The sequence below is a fragment of the Lynx rufus genome, unplaced genomic scaffold, assembly GCF_022079265.1.
Source record: "Lynx rufus isolate CCGP_SWC_20201006 ecotype Redwood Valley unplaced genomic scaffold, mLynRuf1.p SCAF_6, whole genome shotgun sequence".
Classification (NCBI taxonomy): domain Eukaryota; kingdom Metazoa; phylum Chordata; class Mammalia; order Carnivora; family Felidae; genus Lynx; species Lynx rufus.
In genome coordinates this window covers 41,578,444-41,592,082 of record NW_025814878.1, presented here as the reverse complement: position 1 = coordinate 41,592,082, position 13,639 = coordinate 41,578,444, and positions in this window count along the sequence as shown.

The window sequence follows — 13,639 nt, the reverse complement described above, 5'->3', positions numbered from 1 at the left end:
CTTTAATTCCAGATACCCAGGAGCAAGAGGAGGATGTGATGTTACCTGAGCCCAGTGGGAGCTGCCATGGAAGAGAAGGGGGCCAGCCAGCAAGAGCTGAAACAGAATAACTGTTCAGCAGTGAGAAGGGAAGAAAAATAATTACCCAAACTCACTTTCCTTCCATCCATCTATTGTCTAAATCCAACGAGAGGCCAGGGCAAGGAGCCAGCGATGTAGTCTATGGAGATCAGCCTCCCATGGCACAGATGCAGCTGGAGAAAAACCTGAGGGCAGGCAGAGAATAACCAGCACAGTTCTCAGTGAACACTCACAGTTGTTCACTCTACATACAGATGATAGTTAAAGCAAAAGAGTAGATCAGGACTCTAGCAGAAGTGCATTTCGAGATAAACAGAAAACCTGGGTGCAAATGGGATACCCATTTCTCATTTAGGGAATGAGAAAAGAAAAAGGAAGTTTAAAAAAAGGAATATGACTTTTGCTGAGGGCCACCCCATTCTTTCACTGATATTTCTCGTGTGCTGATTCTATAATGTTAACTGTGAATACTTTGAATAGCCATCTTTCCTATCCCACATTTCAGCTGAGACTGGTTTCTCATCCATTTTGAGGCTTATGGTGTTCATTTGATTGTATTAGAATGTAGAGTTCTGCTTTTGACACCACTGGTAGGAAAACAAATGACCGATAGAACAAAAAGAGGGGAAAAGTCAACTGACTGCAATCACCACAGTGCTAAACAAATTACTCTCACTAACTTTAAAGGCAAACTTGGACAAGGTGAGGTAAGTAGATATGCACATATCCTGCTTTCTGGAAGAAGTCAGACAGGGGAGTGGAAAAATGAAAAACATAACAGACAAAAGATGGATATCAATTTTATTTTTTATATATGTATTTTTTTAATTTTATTTTTTTTATTTTTTTAAACATTTATTTATTATTAAGAGACAGAGCATGAGCATGGGAGGGGCAGAGAAGGGAAGAGACACAGAATCCAAAGCAGGATCCAGGCTCTGTCAGCACAGAGCCTGACACAGGGCTCAAACTCACAAACCACGAGATCATGACCTGAGCCCAAGTCGACACTTTACCGACTGAGCCACCCAGGCGCACCTTTAATTTTAGTTTTTTAATTTACATCCAAATTAGTTAGCATATAGTGCAACAATGATTTCAGTAGATTCCTTAATGCCCCTTACCCATTTAGCCCATCCCTCTCCCACAACCCCTCCAGTAACCCTCTGTTTGTTCTCCACATTTAAAAGTCTCTTATGTTTTGTCCCCCTCCCTGTTTTTATATTATTTTTTCTTGCCTTCCCTCATGTTCATCTGTTCTGTGTCTTAAAGTCCTCATATGAGTGGAGTCATATGATTTGTCTTTCTCTGACTAATTTTGCGTAGCATAATACCCTCTAGTTCCATCCACGTAGTTGCAAATGGCAAGATTTCATCCTTTTTGATTGCCGAGTAATACTCCATTATACACATATATATATATGTGTGTATACATATATACACATATATATAAAATGTATATACATGTATATGTATAATGTATATACATGTACATTATATGTATACATATATATAATATATATATATATACACATACACACACACACACACATATATATACATATATATATATATATATACCACATCTTCTTTAAGGATGGATATCAATTTTAAACCTGAAAATTTTAACATAAAAAAAAACCTGCCAGTTGTTTTACCAGCAAAAAATGGGTTTATTTAGGAATAGCAGAGAATTGTAATCCAGGACAAGCCAGCTACAGGGAAAACCATAGGCAAGTCCAGAGACCAAAAGAGAGAACCACTCTTTTCTAGAGAAAAGCAGGGATTTAGGAAGGGCTGTTACAAACTAAAAGTCCATTAAGAGTAAACTAGGAGCTGGAAGTATAGTGGTTTTTCATTGGCTTAGCTGCCACTGTCTCTCACTGGCTGGGCTATTGCCCAGAAAACTTCCTTCTTCCTGCTGAGGTAATCAAGTAGTATCCAGAGCAATTTCCCTCTCTTCCCATTGGATTTGCAATGGTGGTAGGGGGTAAGAGCTCCCCCTGCTGGCCTCCCAACTCCATTCTAAATGAGGTTTCTTTTTATTAATTTTCACAAAGGAAATGCTTCTCTACACAAAGGAGTAAGCTTTAGACTGAGTCATTCGAAGGGAATCATACCTATGGAGTACAGTTGTTACCTAGAGTACAATACCAACACAGAGTTAATTAGGACATTGGTAAAGGTCTGAAAATCCACAGTCCATGGTAGGATTTAAGTTTCTTGGCAACAAGAAGTCTCATAAGGCTCTTCCAAGCTTTGGTCTACTGATCAGATGTTTAAAAGAACATAGGGATTTTGTTGCTGTTGTTGCTGTTACAGCTACAGAAACACTGCAATTGACAAAACTCAGATAGATCTTCATAGCAGAACTGAGTGAAATGTTTGTCCAGACATCAACGGGACTTATATTTTCAGTTTCTCTTCAGAAAGATTTACCATTGTCAACAGTACCCTGTTGTAGGTACCCTAATGTAAAGCATGATAATCTAAGCTTGAAACATTACATTTTTTACAAAAATGTAGGCACTTAGATAATTTCATATAAATTCTACCTAAAATATCTCTAGAAAGTTTCTAGAATAAAAAAAAAAAAATCTAGGAATTATTATTGAACTAAGAGATAGGATTACTAGTTCTCTGCTTTCCAGGCATACGGCAGTCAAGACTGGTTTCAAATAATCATCAAACCTTTGGAATTTAGTTCAAAAAAAAGCTCAACTACATGGCAGTGTAAGTAAACAATTTTAGAACTTCGAAGATTAACTATAATTAGAAGCACTTTAGTTCCATTTCACCCTTATATGCCCATAATATTGTCCTTCTGGTTATGGAAACTGCAGGATTCAGGCAAAAATACTGGGTCAGAATAAGGGCAAGGGTGAAATCATACTTTGAATATGGGACAGAGACTTGTTCCATTTTTGTTTGTTCCATTATCCCCAGGGCCTAGAAAACACCCAGCACATAATAAGCACTCAATAAATAGTTGCTGAATGAAAATGAATAAATGAATAGTCACTTTAACCTGACCTAAAATATCTATCCCCAGAATGGAGAAAAGCACTAAAAGTGACTCATCCTGGGACCTGGAAAGAAGACTTAGCCTGAGGGTAGCTGAATTATATTATAATGATAACATTTGTTTGACCCAAAGTTTCCTTTATGGTTCAGGAAGCTCTTCTTATAGGACCAGCCCATAGTGTGGAAACTCCTCAGTCCAAGATTTGACAAAGCATTTCCTATTGTGACATTCCAGTTTCCTCAAATTATTAAGCCTTTGTCACAAGCCTGACAAACTGATATCAGCCATAGCAGGCTTCATGTATGTGTACTTAATTTTTGTCTCAGCACAGATGAAAATTGAGACAATAAATTTTTTTTTTTTTTACCTGGCTTATGTAAATGAGATGATCTATCTTCATATTGAAAGAGCGGACCTAGGCCGGCCGACTCCATTTTGTTCTGTGTCCTCCATCTTGAGTGACTATGTCCCCGGCATGGTCCCCTTTCCGGGAAAACCGCAGAAAGAAATTCCCGCTCAAACCTCAGAGCACGCCTCCTTCCCTTGAGTAACTTCCCGCTCACCTGTTCAAACTTCCTGTTCAAACCACGCCCGGCAACCTGCGCAACTGGACTCTGACCCTTCCCCAGCCAGTCGGCCAAGGCCACGGCCATTACCCCACCAACTGCCCCTAGATCCCTATAAAACCTTTGTGCTTTTGAAACTCGCTCTCTCTCTCCAGCATCTCACCGCTGCGTCAGTGCAGGTAGGGGATTGAGCTCGAGCCAGCTCAAATAAAGGCTCTTTGCTTTTGCATCGGACTCAGCTCCCTGGTGGTCTTTGGGGATCATGAATTCTGGGCGTAACAATATTAAATTTGGTCTCTGTTGATGCCAATCACAGGTAACTTCGTGATTCTACCTTGAGATAGAAGTATCTATCTGGAAGATATCTGGAAGGTACCTTCTGGAAGCAGGTATCCTAATAAATCAATCAGGAACCCTATCCTGTGCTTCTCTGCAGAAAGCTTTCCAGGGAAGATTCAGCACCATGTGACATTTTGTAGAAACAGAGTTGTGAGGAGATGACCAGGGGAGAACCTTTGGACTCGGCTTCAGGCTACATTCTTCACATTTACCAAATGGCTCCAGCTCCTCCTGGAGGTTACCAGGCGGTTACCCCTCTTGACCACCAGCCACTAGCTGATCTGGGTGTCAGTAAACCATGTGATCTTTGGTGTGCTCTTACAGACATGATTAACTTGCTACCTGCTGAGAAGACAGAAGCTGTGATTGTAGTTGTGGAGGTTTGGGTTATCCCATTCTTTTATTTATTCGTGCACACAATATATACTGATTACCTACTAAGTATCAGCACTATGCTAACATTAGGCATTTGCAATGTAGAAGCCAGCTCCCTTGAGACAAGGAAATCCTTGTCAACTGCAGGATGGGGGATGGGCTCTGTTCATGAGCATGAACTAGATGCAGCTTAGATTGTTCAGAATATTCTGTGTGCTGGCCATTTCCATACTCATTATTCCATGTGATACCCATATTTTAGAAAATTTTTAAAATGAGTTAGAGTCATTAATTAGTCAGTTCAAGGTCACAGAGTTAAGGAACAGGCCTCCTCCTCCGCATACAGAGTTCTCTGTACCAAACCTGACTATGCGCTGCAGTTACTACCCTAGAACCAGCTCTCCTAAACCAGTGCTTTCTCTTCTATAATATATGCCAGACTTGAAGAAAAATCTGGGGCAAATAAACACATTTTCTAAGGGCCAAGAAATTCCAAAATTGTCCAAAGAAAGAGACTAAATTGTAAGATAGGGATGAAATGCAAAGAATTAGTAGTAATTTGAGAAATATGGCTAATGAAAGTAGATAAAAACAGTTTAGGGGCGCCTGGGTGGCGCAGTCGGTTAAGCGTCCGACTTCAGCCAGGTCACGATCTCGCGGTCTGTGAGTTCGAGCCCCGAGTCGGGCTCTGGGCTGATGGCTCAGAGCCTGGAGCCTGTTTCCGATTCTGTGTCTCCCTCTCTCTCTGCCCCTCCCCCGTTCATGCTCTGTCTCTCTCTGTCCCAAAAATAAATAAACGTTGAAAAAAAAAACAGTTTAAACATAAAACTAATTTTTAAATTTTTGGTGAGATAAAGGGCCCCATAAGAACTAAGCCAAATCTCTGATGGACGAAAAGGGTCAAACGCTAAAGATGTAAAACTAAGTTCTTTCATGTCTTAAGAGAGGGATTAGAAGTTGAAAACCCTAATTAGAGTTTCTTGGACAAAGATCTCCTGAGCTTGAAGCTCAGACTAGAAGTCTATATGCTGTGTACTGTTATGCCCAGAATTCATGATCTCCAAACACAGCCAGGGAGCCGAGTCCGATGCAAAAACAAAAGAGCCTTTTATTCGAGCTAGCTCGAGCTCAGCCCCCTACCTGCACCTACGCAGAGGTGAGATACTGGGGAGAGAGAGCAAGTTTCAAAAGGACAAAGGTTTTATTGGGGCCTAGGGGCAGTTGGTGAGGTAATGGCTGTGGCCTCAGCCGATTGGCTGGGGAAGGGTCTGAGTCCTGTTAGGCAGGTGGGGGGGGGTTACTCAAGGGGAGGAGGTGTGGTCAAGGTGAAGGACACAGAACAAGATGGAGTCGGCCGGCATAGGCCCGCCCTTTCATATACCAATATTTTTTCAGACTACATACAGTATAGGTCCTTGGCATGCAATTCCCTTCAAAACCTGGTGTTAACATCCTTTTCCAACTTTGACCAACCATTCAGTCTGATTTTTCTGCATCTCCTGAGGCCTCATAAAGGCCTATGCAAGTCTGGGTTACCACACTGTGTTCTAGTGATTCATTACTTATCCATATTCCCCCTCAGATGACTGTTTTAGAGGACAGAGACTGAATCTTCATAGATTACATGTAGCGAGTACATAACCGTGTGCCAGATACTGTTCAAATTGCTCTCTTCACTTAATTTTCAAAACAAGTTTGTGACCTGGGTAATATCGCCATTTTGCAGATAAGAAAGGAGATAAGAGAGGTTAAATAACATGCTCAAGGCTAGCAACTCTTAACCAAATTTAGAATTCAAACCCAGTAAGTCTAGCTCCAAAGACTTATCACGTAACAACACAAGGTTTCCTCTATCACTCATATTTTTATTCCCAAACCCTAATGTGGTCCCTAGCTGGAGCAGATGCCCATTAAGTGTTGAAATAATGATTGAATGAAAGCCCAAAGCAGTTCCTCCTCCACTACTCCCCCACCTTTCATAGCGCAAACTTTCATAGCACAAGATTTACTGCCAATACGGAAATTAAATTAGATGGCTCTCCTTAACTACATAGTGACTAACTTGTAAAAAGAGACAAGCTCAGAAATATGTTATGTGGAAAGAAGATATCAGTCCAGAACTAAGTTCTCCACACATAACCCACTAAGTGGTTTCTGAGAGTTGGCTGTATTTGGTAACCATACTCAGATCTAAAAATCTCAAGATCTTCATGAAATATTCATGGATTTATGTTTATGAAACCCTCTTTGCAATTCATTAATACTAACAATAATACCTTTAAATGAGAAAAAAAAAAGGGGGGGAGGCTTATAAAATTAAGTGATTTGATTTGGCAAAGATCTGTCCGTAAATCTCTGGCTAAGACTGAAATGGGTACTATAAATCTGACTATATAGTCTCAAGAGGGAAGAGTTAGTTTTCTCCCACTAGCTCACCATCTCAATGCTTCACTACATTATTTCTTCTTTCTAATGCCCTTTTTTCTCCTTTCCCTCTTATCTCATTCCCACCCTCAGCCAATGCTTCACTACATTATTTCTTCACTACATTATTTCTTCTTTCTAATGCCCTTTTTTCTCCTTTCCCTCTTATCTCATTCCCACCCTCTGCCAAACAGAGTATGAAGTAGGGAAAGATAGGACAACCCCTGTGGGATGCATAGAGAAGAAAATTCCTAAATTTCTTTGAGAACATCCACCCTTTTCCTTTCTGCTACCCTTGTCTTTTCCCGAAACTAGTTAGTATTTATAAAGGTGTTACTGAACTTGCTCTGTAGGTAAATCAAGTGTTCTCTTAAATGGTCCCAGAGGCAGATTTTCTCTTAGCACAGCAGTCTGTCAGAACCGTACTGGGATTCTAACATTCTATATTTTTTTCATACATCTTACCCCAGAAACAATAAGACCAACAAGATATGAAGTCAACCTTCCACTGGAGTTTTTGCAGCATTAATAGAGTAATGCTTTCCTTTCCTAAAACCTTCTCACCACATAAGAGACCACCAGAGTTTAACTAAGTAATGTCAAAATGAAAAAGAAGGGGATCCTGAGTGGCTCAGTCAGTTGAGCATCTGACTTCAGCTCAGGTCATGATGTCACCATTCAGTTCATGAGTTCCGAGTCCCGCATCGGGCTCCGTGCTGACAGCTCAGAGCCTGGAGCCTGCTTCAGATTTTGTGTCTCCCTTTTTCTCTGCCCCTGCTCCCCTCTCAAAAATAAATAAACATTTAAAAAAAAAGAATCTTGTTTAAAAAAATGAAAAAGAAAATATAATTGTATCATTTATGCAGAAAAAGTACATGATTCTTTCTAAGTCTTCTTCACAGTATTAGAAATCTGATTATCATAATAGAATGAACCTGAAAGATACAATTCTTCTTTAGTCAACAAATTAACTTAAAATCATAATATTGAGCAGATAATAAAGTACACATCAACTGGCTTTCAGATCCACCAAAAAGTGTCAATGTGATTTACGTAGCCTTAAAATGTTAACACAAAATCAATATTTGACATAGTAATATATTTAAATGTTATGCTGAAAGTGCATTAAAGATTTAATGGAAGAAATAAAATTATTCTAAGTTTCCAAATTAGGTGGAGTTAATGCCACAAACAACATATCATTTTCACTGTTTCCTAAACTAAAAGTTCTAAAACACAGTGGGGGGAAAATGTGCAATTTTTCACTTGCATAATAATCACTTAACTCTCTTATGATTGAACAAAAAATGAACTATGATTCGTTGTCAGTTTTGCAAGGTAGTATTGAAAATGTTTTACTTTTCGTATTAGTAACAATATGCCTATAATTTTTTAAAATTAATTTCACAGAAGTCTATTCATACTTCTTTGTCACAAGAGTGAATAAGCAAAGAAAGCAAGCAATGACATGTAAAGAGTATGTCAATGCTTTTGGAATATAATTGGGCATGTGGGAAGATATTCAGGGTATACCATAAAAATACATATAAAAACAAGAACTGAAATATCAAAATCTATATTCAAAAAAGGAGCATTCATGAGGGCTCTTTACTTTGCTATTAAGTCTACTTTGGTGAGCAAAGTTATTTTGATAAGTAGCAGTTTGGGGAGGAGTAAACTGCATAATTGTGCAGTTCTCTGAAACTGTGGGGCACTGTGTTATAATCCATAGTCAATGTCTTCATTGCAGGTCTGAGCCTAGGTACCTATGATCAAGTGAGCTACCTCTACTATTTTTTTCATACAAATTAAATATTAGATGAGAATTTAGATTATTTTTAAGGTTCTTTTCTTTTCTTCCCCTTCCTCCCCAATCATAGCTCTTCGGCAGCAAGCTGGGCCCCCATCTGCTGGTCAGCTTGAGAACTTGTGTATTTCATTTATCCTGTTGCTTTGATTTCTGCTATTACTTGATGTTGGCACCCATTCCCATTTGTGCAACATTGCACATCTTGCAAGCTTTAAAATATTTTTAATATGCAGCCACAAAATCAGATCTTGAATTTTATCTTTGGTTTTTCTCTAAATTCAGAGCTATAAGTTTCTCTAAAATACAGGGGAAAGGCAATTAACTTGAGGCAATTTTATTTATGCCAAGTCTTTTCTTGAAGATTTGCAAATAATTCTGCAAGGATTTAAAGAGTCTAAGAAGCAGTTTCATTTGAAGAAAACTATCTCTCGAATGATTAAATACCCCTTGCTTTTTATTATTTTTGCTTCTGAGTTTTCATTTCAAAAGAAGGAAAGAACTCCTGCGAGACCAGCTATATGATCTCCAAGGTGCCTACCAGCTCTAAAATTCTGCAGTTTTATGAAAATAGGTTGATGAAGATAATGCCTAAAAAAGATTTTATTGCAAAATCACGTCTGTCTGACTCAAGTCCCAAAACTTAGGGTTTGAACTAAGGATATTTTAAAGCCAAATAAGTACATTTCTGCATTATTCATAAGCTGATTAGCAAGATAAATGAAGAAAGATTTCTCTTAAGATTTTGATGGCATGTTTTCTTAAAACAGCCTTGGCTTCCTTTATTTTATTTTTCTTTCACTTTTCCCTTTTATTCTTTCTTATGATTATATTCTTTGGGGTGGTTCAAATGTCCTCCCCCTGAAATATTAAAACTCCAGCTTCTTTTTTTTTTTAAATTTTTTTTTCAATGTTTATTTATTTTTGGGGCAGAGAGAGACAGAGCATGAATGGGGGAGGGACAGAGAGAGAGGGAGACACAGAATCGGAAACAGGCTCCAGGCTCTGAGCCATCAGCCCAGAGCCTGACGCGGGGCTCGAACTCCCGGACCGCGAGATCGTGACCTGGCTGAAGTCGGACGCTTAACCGACTGCGCCACCCAGGCGCCCCAAAACTCCAGCTTCTTATCACCTCCTTGACATTATTGTACCGTGCTCTGAAATGGATTTCCTAATTCATTTGCAATGAGCCATAGTGTTTCATTTTGAACAATTAGACCAAACATTCATATTCAAGGAAAATGAATAGATATTTTACTTGGGATTACTTGAATTTTTCTTTCTTTCTTTCTTTCTTTCTTTCTTTCTTTCTTTCTTTCTTTCTTCTTTTTTTTTTTTGTTTCTCTAATCCAGTTAAAACTTATGTTTCCAAAGAAAAGCCTTCTATCTACTCACAGAATATTAGCAAACTAAATCAATCTTGGGGAAACAAGTAAGAAAATTTCATTATGAAATCTTCATGAAAACAAAGTTAAGTGGTTCTGGCATAAGAGATGTATCCATTCAAAAATATTTTTACTACATTCCAGAACTTAATTCCCTTAAGGTAAAGATATTTAGCTTAACAACTAAATATCCGTATTATATAATGCACACAAATTCAGTGAGCAAGGCCAGAGTTATTCTTTCAGAATTATTTGAGTTGCAACATGTTCCCACACTACGTACTACCCTACTCCTGCTCCTACATACTCCTACTCCTAAAATAACCTCCAAAAACCATCCTAACAGCATTCAAATAAGATCTAGTCTCTAGAGCTGACTTTTGGAATTGCACACACCCGCCTCTGAATCCTGTATGCACACTCCCCTATGGAGAAAAACCATCCAGGCCCTAAATGTCCTCACCCATCTCATGCTTGTGCCTCAGCCCACTACAGTCTCACTTTTGATACCACTTCTCCAGTGAAACTACACTTTCTAAGGACAACTGTGTTTCTAAAACCTAATGGAAACTTTCACTTTCTCTCTTCTCCGAGCTCTCATAAACATTCAGTAGACTGGCACTCCTTAATTCTTGACTTTCTGTGATAAAACACTCCTGATTTCCCATCCACTTCTCTGGTTCCTTTTTCTTTGCCCAAATTTTTTTTTATGTTTATTTATTTATTTTTAGAGAGGGGAGGCGCAGAGAGAGAGAGGGAGAGAGAGAATCCCAAGCAGGCCTCGTGCTGTAAGTGCAGAGCCCCACACAGCACTCGATCCCACGAATCTCGAGATCATGACCTGAGCAGAAATCAAAAGTCGGTCGCCCAACCACCTGAGCCACCCAGGTGCCCTCCACCCAAATTTAAATGCCCCATCTCCTCAGAACTAGTCCTCTTTTGTTCTCATGCTCTGCTCTCTTCCTGAGTGGTTCCCTACCTTTGCATGGATTCCTGTAACAAGTCGTCTTCAACTTACATTTGGCTTCATACGTCACTTCTGAGCTCCAGGTACAAATATTCAACTCTTCAATTAATATCTCAAGTTGGGTACTTCATGACAACTCATCAGCTCACCAGCTTCTATGATCATTGTTCCCCTAAACTGCTTCTTTTCCACTGTTCCATATATAGTTGCTCCTAGAGGACACATGAGGTCATCCTTGAGACCCAATTATTCTTCACCCGCATAACCAGTTATAAGGAACTGTTGGCTCAACCTCCAAACGTCTCCCATGTGTTCAGTTTTCTAGATCTCCTGCCATCCGCTCATCTGACTCACTATCGTCTCTTTCCTGTACAATCGGACCTCCTAAATTGTCCCCTCATATCCATTCTCCATATGCTGGTGAAAAGAATATTTTAAAAATCAAAATTAGGTCATGCTGTCAATTTAAAAGTTTCAACGTCTGCCCATTAGGATTAATAATAATATTATTAACTTGGACTACACAGCCCCCATTATTGGAACTGAACTTTCCAGGCCAGCCGTAAATTGCATCTTTCCCCCATTCCACATACTCCAGGCAAACTTGATTTCTTTTAGTTCTTCAGTTGTCCTGTGCTCTTTGTCTTTGCTGTGCCTACCTTTCCCCTGGAGCTAGCAAACACCTTCTCGTCTTTGAGACCGCAGTAAAACATCATGTTCTGCATTCCCCCCCAGACCTAGTGATGGGGATGTGTTTTATTCACTGCCACAGCACCCCACATTTCTCCTTAATGATACTCAGCACAACCACAGTTAAGTAATTACTTGTGTAATTTTTGTTGAATTTCCATGTGTGGCAGGATACTACTTTAAGATATTAATGGGTGTTTTTCCCAGGTATTTTCTTTTATTTATATACTTTTTTAATGTTTATTTATTTTTGAGAGAGAGAGACAGAGTATGAGGGAAGAAGGGGCAGAGAGAGAGGAAGACACAAAATCTGAAGCAGTCTCCAGGCTCTGAGCTGTCAGCAGAGCCCGAGGCGGGGCCTGAACCCGCGAACCCCGAGATCATGACCTGAGCCAAAGTCGGACGCTCAACCGACTGAGCCACCCAGGCGCCCCTTTCTATTATATTTTGGTCTTCCCATATCAGGCAACTAGACCATGAGGCACTTATTATCTAAGAAAAAGATTATTACAGTGGAAAACAAGCTCAAATTCTTTTCTTTTAAAATCCAAGGCTTTTGAAAGCAATCGGCCTTCTGGTCCACCCCATCCAACTCTACTACCTTAAAAGACAAAAGATTCCAAGGACAGGGGAAGAATGGAGCCAAAGGGATGTACGATATACATGAGGTTTGTAGGACCCTATTCTGATATGTGAGGAGGGGGAATCCGGGAGAAGTATTCCCAAGTAGAGCCCAGAAAGGAGGAAAGCGTTGGAGTACTTCCTGACACGTGTCTTGGTGCAGGAGAGAACAGCTCCCGGAGGTGGAAGCAAATGGAAAGATGGGCCAAATGCTTCTTTTGGACCCAGGAAGAACATGAAAATAGATGAGAAAGAGCTAAGACCAAGACATCACTTCAGATGAGAGGAAAGACATTACAGGGGATGGCCACGTAGACAAGAGATAACCTGATACCAGCACTAGACAATTCCAACTCCTCCAAAACCTTAACATATCATAAGCACCCGTACTTAGGAAAAACTCCTAGAAATAGCAGGATGGGCACATGGATGGCTCAGTTGGTTAAGCATCTGACTCTTGATTTTGGTTAGGTCATGATCTCACAGTTTGTGGGATCGAGCCCCCTCCTCGGGCTCTGCACTGACAGTGCAGAGCCTGCTTGGGATTCTCTCTTTCCCTCTTTCTCTGCCCCTTCCCTACTTGCACTCTCTCTCTCTCCCCCACCCCCCAAAATAAATAAATAAACTTAAAGAAAGAAAGAACGGACTAAGAAGTTATTTTCCTTGGGACGCCAGGGTGGCTCAATCAGTTGAGCATCCGACTTCAGCTAAGGTCATGATCTCGTGGTCTGTGAGTTTGAGTCCCACATCGGACTCTGTGCTGACAGCTCAGAGCCTTGAGCCTGCTTTAGATTCTGTGTCTCCCTCTCTCTCTGCACCTCCCCCACTCATTCTCTCTCTCTCTCTCTCTCTCTCTGTCAAAAATAAATAAAACAGTAAAAAAATTAAAAAAAAAAGAAGTTATTTTCCTGGCAGAATACCTGGTAGAATGGAGGTTTTCAGTAGACACTGTGCCATTCAGAAATTGGCTGTCTCAATATCTAGAGAGAGAAATTGGAAATAAGAATTGCTTAAACAGCATAATGTTGGCTTATTTTTCTCTCCTCTAGTAGAATTTCTGAGGTCAGCCATCCAAGGCAGGTATGGCAGCTGCACTCTTATCAAGAACCCAGACCCTACTCAGACCCAACTATAAGGTTTCTTCATGATCTAAGATGGTTACTGAATTTTAGGCCTAAAGTGGTCAAAAGAGGGAAAGACAAGAAAGAGCTCATGCCAGTTGTCTCTCCACTTCTTATGGACTCTTCCTAGAAGTCCTTCTGAGCAATTTTCTCTTACATCTCCTTGTAACCCTTAGCTACAGAGAAGTCTAAGAAATGTAATCTTTTAGCTGGCCTCCAAGAAAACAGGTTCTTCTAT